Source organism: Hyperolius riggenbachi, chromosome 5, assembly GCF_040937935.1.
Source record: "Hyperolius riggenbachi isolate aHypRig1 chromosome 5, aHypRig1.pri, whole genome shotgun sequence".
Classification (NCBI taxonomy): domain Eukaryota; kingdom Metazoa; phylum Chordata; class Amphibia; order Anura; family Hyperoliidae; genus Hyperolius; species Hyperolius riggenbachi.
This window is the reverse complement of record NC_090650.1, coordinates 345,607,916-345,614,140: the sequence shown is the minus strand read 5'-3', so window position 1 is coordinate 345,614,140 and position 6,225 is coordinate 345,607,916. Positions and strand designations below refer to the sequence as shown.

General features: G+C 47.2%; 1 long non-coding RNA gene across 1 annotated transcript in view; it reads right to left on the bottom strand.

Annotated features, from left to right (window-relative positions):
• The window catches only part of LOC137517754 (uncharacterized), a 37,849-nt gene continuing 31,624 nt past the window's right edge, over window positions 1–6,225 (bottom strand). The window contains exon 4 of the long non-coding RNA XR_011020656.1: window positions 1–228. This is a non-coding gene — a long non-coding RNA (uncharacterized lncRNA). The remainder of the gene's footprint in view (window positions 229–6,225) is intronic.

Sequence of the window (6,225 nt, the reverse complement as noted above, 5' to 3'; positions counted from 1 at the left end):
GCTTCCAGTTTGTCCAAGTGCATAAGGTGCCTCAGTTCATCATGGTCATCATGAAGCGATGGCGCGGTGGAATATATCCAATGGTTAAACATGGCTTTTTGCTGGCTAGGAGTATCAGGTGGGCTATTAATGGGATGTGATCTTGATTGGAAGCATTTCCCCCGAATTGCTTGTATCTGGGTGGGTGAATGGAAAACGAAGAGCATAGGCTTGAGCGTAAAGGTTCTCCTGCATAAGGACGTAAGAAAAGCAGTTACATACTGACCTCCAAAACCACAGAATATTGGCACAATCCCAGATACAGAGCCCCGGCGTGGCATTTTCCAGAAGACACTTGGGGCATTTATTAACATAAACTTAAGGAGGGGTTTTATACTTAATATTAAAGGCGTACTTTGCTTGATAAATGAGCTTGAGGTGCGACTCCCTCCAGATTTCCCCAATCACTATCGCACATACTTAGTTAATCATTTTATTGATAAGATGTGAAAATATCACCTAAGAAAACTTATAAGGAGGAGAAGCTGCTGAAGGCCACAGCAGCCCTCAGATCAGGTAAGAGATGCGCCACTGCTAATTACAATGCAAAGCAAAACACATGGGGGAGCAAAGGAGGACACAGGGGGACATTCATATCGGCAGGCGTTTGTAAGTTGGGGACTCCCCGTATTTGGACTATAACATGCAGTGACTTTTTCTCCCCACTTTTAGGGGAGAAAAGGTGCATCTTATAGTCCGACAAATATGGTAGTGGCAAGACTAAAAACACAAATATGCAGCCAGGCCCGGCCCTAGACTTTTTGCCGCCTGAGGCAATTTTCAAAGAAATGCGACGTAGCAGGAAGTGACGTCAGTGGAGCGCACGCTGGCCTGGAACGAGGAAGAGGTGAGTAATCCCCGCCCGTTGCCTCTTACGAATAGCTGCAGCCACAGCACGGACCTTTTTAAAACTGGAGGGGAGTGGAGGACGGGGGATCCAGGCAAGGGAGGGGGGGTCCGAACCCCCTCACCGCCGCTAGGCCCAATACCCCCTTCCTGCCCGCTATCCCCTCCAGCTCGGGCGGCCCCCCACACACATGGACGGGCGGGTGCAGCCCCCCCAGAAGTGCCGCCTGAGGCAAAAGTTTCACCCCGCCTCCTGGGCGGGCCGGCCCTGTATGCAGCTGTTCATCCATAGAATACCACAATATGGCTGGGAAACTGAAGAGAAGAAGGAAGCACTCCTTTTAAAAGTATAAAATAGATCCTCCTCTATCAGTGCAGAGAGCGGCTCACCTTATTAGATGGCTGAAATGCTGGACTGTCAATATTGGCATGTTCAGCCATCTAATAAGGTGAGCTGCTCTCTGCATTGAAAGGTTAGAATCTATTTAATACTTTTAAACAGAAGGAGCGCTTCTTTACTATCGTCCTTCCTTCCTTCTCATCTTTTTTTTACAACTCTCAGGATAAAGAACTGAATTGATATGCTTGGGTCCACCACAGGGTCCCTTTAAAGGACCAGGACCACCATCACGAAAAATTGTAAAATCTATAATACATGAAAACATAAATTAAAAGTACATTTCTCTCAAAGTGAAATGTGCTATAAATTACTTTTCTCCTATATTGCTGACAATTACAGTAGGTAGTATACATTTGTCAAAACCGACAGGTTTTCAACTAGTCCAGTGATGGCTAACCTAGTAACCTTAGCACTCCAGCTGTGACAAAACTACAAATCCCATCATGCCTCTGCTTCCCCAAGTTATGCTTAGGGCCGCCAGAGTGTTACGATGCCTCATGGGACTTGTAGTTCCACCACAGCTGGAGTGCCAAGGTTAGCCATCACTGAACTAGTCCATCCCCCCATGATGGATTCTCAGGGTTTTCTTTATTTTCAAAAGCACTTAGCGAACGGCAGTTGCTCGGTCGAACTGCCAGAGTAGTGTGCAAAATGGTGGGAGGAATGGCCTGCATCTTTGTTTAGATCCTCTCCAGAGATTGCTTTTGTGAAGAATAAATTAAAAACTGAGAATCCCCCAAGAGGAGATGGACTAGTCAAAAAAATATCAGTTCCATCAGATTTCTACTAACTACTGTAAATACACTAACATAGGAAAAAAAGTAATTTATAGTGCATTTCACACTGAAACAAACCTACTTCTTATTTGTGTGTATTTACATGTATTTAAAATTTAAATGTTTTTTGTGATACTGGTCCTTTAAGACAGCTGCCGGCCTGTTTAGCAACATATCATACTTGTACGTTTTCTCTATCCAGGCTGCACAGGGCAGCTGACTCACAACAATAACTAAAGACGCATTCGTTTTCCTCAACTCATTTTTTTTTTTTGATGTTCGTAAAACTGCTCCTTAATCAGTGAGATTATTTGCACTGTTGTGCATCCCTCTGACAGGATAAGATTCCCATTGATTTCCCTGAGGATATATTTGATGGGATTTCACAGGTCTTCAATGATGCATGAAAAAGTCAGGGAATAAGGATACAGTTTAGTTCCTATGAGTAACATACATGACTTATGTGGCTATTTGTGAAAATATTAGAGCTGCGTAACATTAGTGTGTCTTTCCCAGCAGTGTGATACTGAGATGACTCATGTACTGTGTGTGCACATTATGTACAAATTACTTGGAAGCGCAGTCTGACTGTTGACTCTGCAATGCGGTCATAAAAGTCATGATTCGGAGATTAAAAAAAAAAAAGTTAATAAAAAAAGTTGAAGAATAAAAATTAAAAGGACAGAGTTGCTTGATTGTACCCGCTGATGCCCTCATATAGAAGAATTGCAGGTTTTTAGGCTGGTCCTTTTTCAGCGAGATTGTCTGTTAGGCTTTGTTCACATCTAAAATAGAAATCCCTGACGGCAGCGATTTTCGATATTTTGCACGTTTTGTTCTCCTCCCGGCGCTTAGCTGCGTGCTGTGATTTGTTTTTTTACTTCCTGACACAAGTCAGGAAGTGAGCTCTTTGACCCAGAAAAGAATAAATACAATGGGCCTGATTCACAAAGCGGTGCTAACCTAGTTAGCATGCCTAAAAGACTTTAGGCGTGATTACCATTGCACCACGCTGGTGAAAAGCCAGTTTAGGCATGATAAGTTTAGGCGTGATAAGTTTAGATAAGTTTAGATCGCGTGCAAAATCCTGCACGCAAAGCAGCGCCATTAAACTCTATGCGAAGTGCACCAGACTTTGCTAGCGAAAAACTTTTGATCAGCTGTGCACTGCGTTGCTAACCCAGTTGGTGCTATAGTTATCACGCCTAAACTTATCACACCTAAACTTATCATAAGATAAGGGGCTTTTCACCAGCGTGCTAAGGGGCTTTTCACCAGCGTGCTAACTGTTAGCACCGCTTTGTGAATCAAGCCCAGGCTTGATTCACAAAGCGTGGTGCAATGGTTATCACGCCTAAAGTCTCTAACTGGGTTAGCACCGCTTTGTGAATCGAGCCCAATGTATTTATTCTTAAAAGCGCTGGGGAAATCGTTATACAAAGCGCTTCTTCAAGTACTTAGCGATTTCCCTATACCTACCATTCAGCAAAAACACTCAGAAAATGGTCCAGGCAGCTCTTTGCTGAGCGGTGAACATGCTCAGATGTGAACACTCTCATAGGGAATCATTGCACAAGCTTTTTAGTGCGATTTTCAAAATCACCGGCGCTTGAAAATAGGGCAAAAACGCCCGCCTGTGAATGAGCCCTCAAAGGATAACAGAGCCAAAGGGCTCTGGTAAAAAGTGAAGGTAGTAGTGAGCGGGGAGCATAATCAAATACTTACCGCTCCGTTCTCCTCGCCGTTCTTTTCGCTCAGTCCTGTTCTCCTCAGCGACTTGGGCGATTACAATCTCGGACATACTGAGCTGCGCAGTATGTCCATTCTGCTTCCCTGTGGCCACGTAGTGATGTCACAGGACAGGAGCGAGCGCGCTCCTGCGTCCCAGCATTCGTGCTGATTGGAGACACGGGGGAGCAAGCAACCTTCTGTCCTGTGACATCACTCTGCGCGGTCACAGGGGAACATAATGGATGTACTGGGCATGTGCGGCGCAGTATGTCTGGATTTGGAGTCGCCCAAATTGCCGCGGAGAACAGGAGTGAGTGGAGGAGAACGGCGAGTGACGGAGGGGAAAGGGAAGCGCGGTAAGTATTTGATTATGCCCCCTACCCACTACTAGTGTTGGGCGAACACCTGGATGTTCGGGTTCGGGTCCGTTCGCCGAACATGGGCCAGATGTTCGGCATGTTCGGCCCGAACCCCGAACTCCCCGAACATCCCGCTTTTGGGGGCCCTATGGGGTCGCAGGCATAAGGGGGGAGCATGCCCCGGTCACGGGGGGGGGTCGGAAATTCCCCCCACCCCCTCCGCTAGCGCTCCCCCCTCTGCCCGCTTCCCCATAAAAAAGTTTGATGAAAGTACCGGTGGCTGGCCTAGCAGTAGAGTGAGTGAGGAGGAGGAGTCCGGAGAGTGACGCGTTGAGGCCGGGCAGCAGGAGGTTCAGCGTTGTACCCTTGTGGTACTTCCGCCCTTTCTCTGACCTCACGTCCTCTACGTGATGACGCATACGAGGGTACGCGTGACGCGTACCCTCGTATGCAGAGGACGTGAGGTCAGAGAAAGGGCGGAAGTACCACAAGGGTACTACCGCTGAACCGCCCGCTGCCCGGCCTCAACGCGTCACTCTCCGGACTCCTCCTCCTCACTCACTCTACTGCCAGGCCAGCCACCGGTACTTTCATCAAACTTTTTTATGGGGAAGCGGGCAGAGGGGGGATCGCTAGCGGAGGGGGTGGGGGGAATTTCCGACCCCCCCTGCGACCGGGGCATGCTCCCCCCTTATGCCTGTGACCCCATAGGGGGGCAGTATTCGGCCGAACAGGGCCCTGTTCGGCCGAACAGGGGCCCTGTTCGGCTGGGCATAGAGCTGTTCGGGTGAACCCGAACTAAAAAGGCCGAACACCATGAGGTGTTCGGCCGAACTCGACGATCACCCGAACAGGGTGATGTTCTGCAAAACCCGAACAGTGGCGAACACTGTTCGCCCAACACTACCCGCTACTACCTTTCGGGTCTGGTATCCTTTAATATTCTCTCTCAATGCCTGGTACACACCATGCAATTTCGTGTCAGTTAGCCGTTTGAATAGATAATTTCCAACTGGTTCGATCTGATTTCAGAAGGTTTTTCTGATCAAATTTGTATAGAAGTAATCGGTAAATTGATTAGAAAAATCGGAAATCAAATCGGACCTGTCGACTGTCTATCTGATGGGAAATTGCATGGTGTGTACCAGGCCTGATATAGCCTACTCTCTGCTCTGCCAGTACTGGTACTGGGCTGCTTCTAGCTGTCTCAGGCACATAACCTGTGTCCATAGGCAGTTACTAGTAATGTAGCGCTCTTATTCACCAATCATCATTTGACCAGTCACTGCACATGATGACTATATTGCAATTATCAAGCCTGCAGAGCCATGTAATAGGGACAGTACAATACACAAGTTTTCTCCCAGGAGATATTTTTTCATATTCTGTTTAAATTAACTTTCAGAACTCTGCAATTGAAAAGGTAACAAAAAGTAGGCGAAAAAGTACTGTCTAAATTATTCTGAGCATTTTCTTGATGTGAAAATATCTCCTAGGAGAAAAAGTGATTTGGATCGGCCCAATGGGTGAAAGCAGTTATAGCTAATCTTATCTTTATTTGAAGAGTACCCATGGCGAACATTGGGTACAGAAATACACACTTACCTAAGAAGGGGGGAGCCTCTGGAACCTATAGAGGCTTCCCACGCCATCCTCTGGTCCCCTGTTTCTGAGCACTGACCCCCCCCCCCCCCCCAAATATTACCGACCAGGGCTTGTTGCTAATAAGATTAGGGCCGCCCTCCTCTTCAGGCATGAATATGGCCATACAGCGCCTGTTCATGTATGGGTGTCCCTGTGCAGTAAGCCAGAGCCATTCGCCCATAAGTGCAGCATGGGGGAGCTTGGGCCAGAATAGGAGCGCGGCTACAATGTTAAGTAGGGTCCCAGGCAGCGATGGAGGACAGCGTGGGAAGACTTTGGGGGATCCAGGGACTCCCCTCTCCTTAAGTATTTGCCTTTGACCATTTCTAACGTCTCATGTTCTCCTTAAAGAGTGAAATCCAGTTCACCTTCTGCTTCTTTCTCAGCTTACATATAGGACTTATAATTTTGTAAAGATTTTATTTATAGG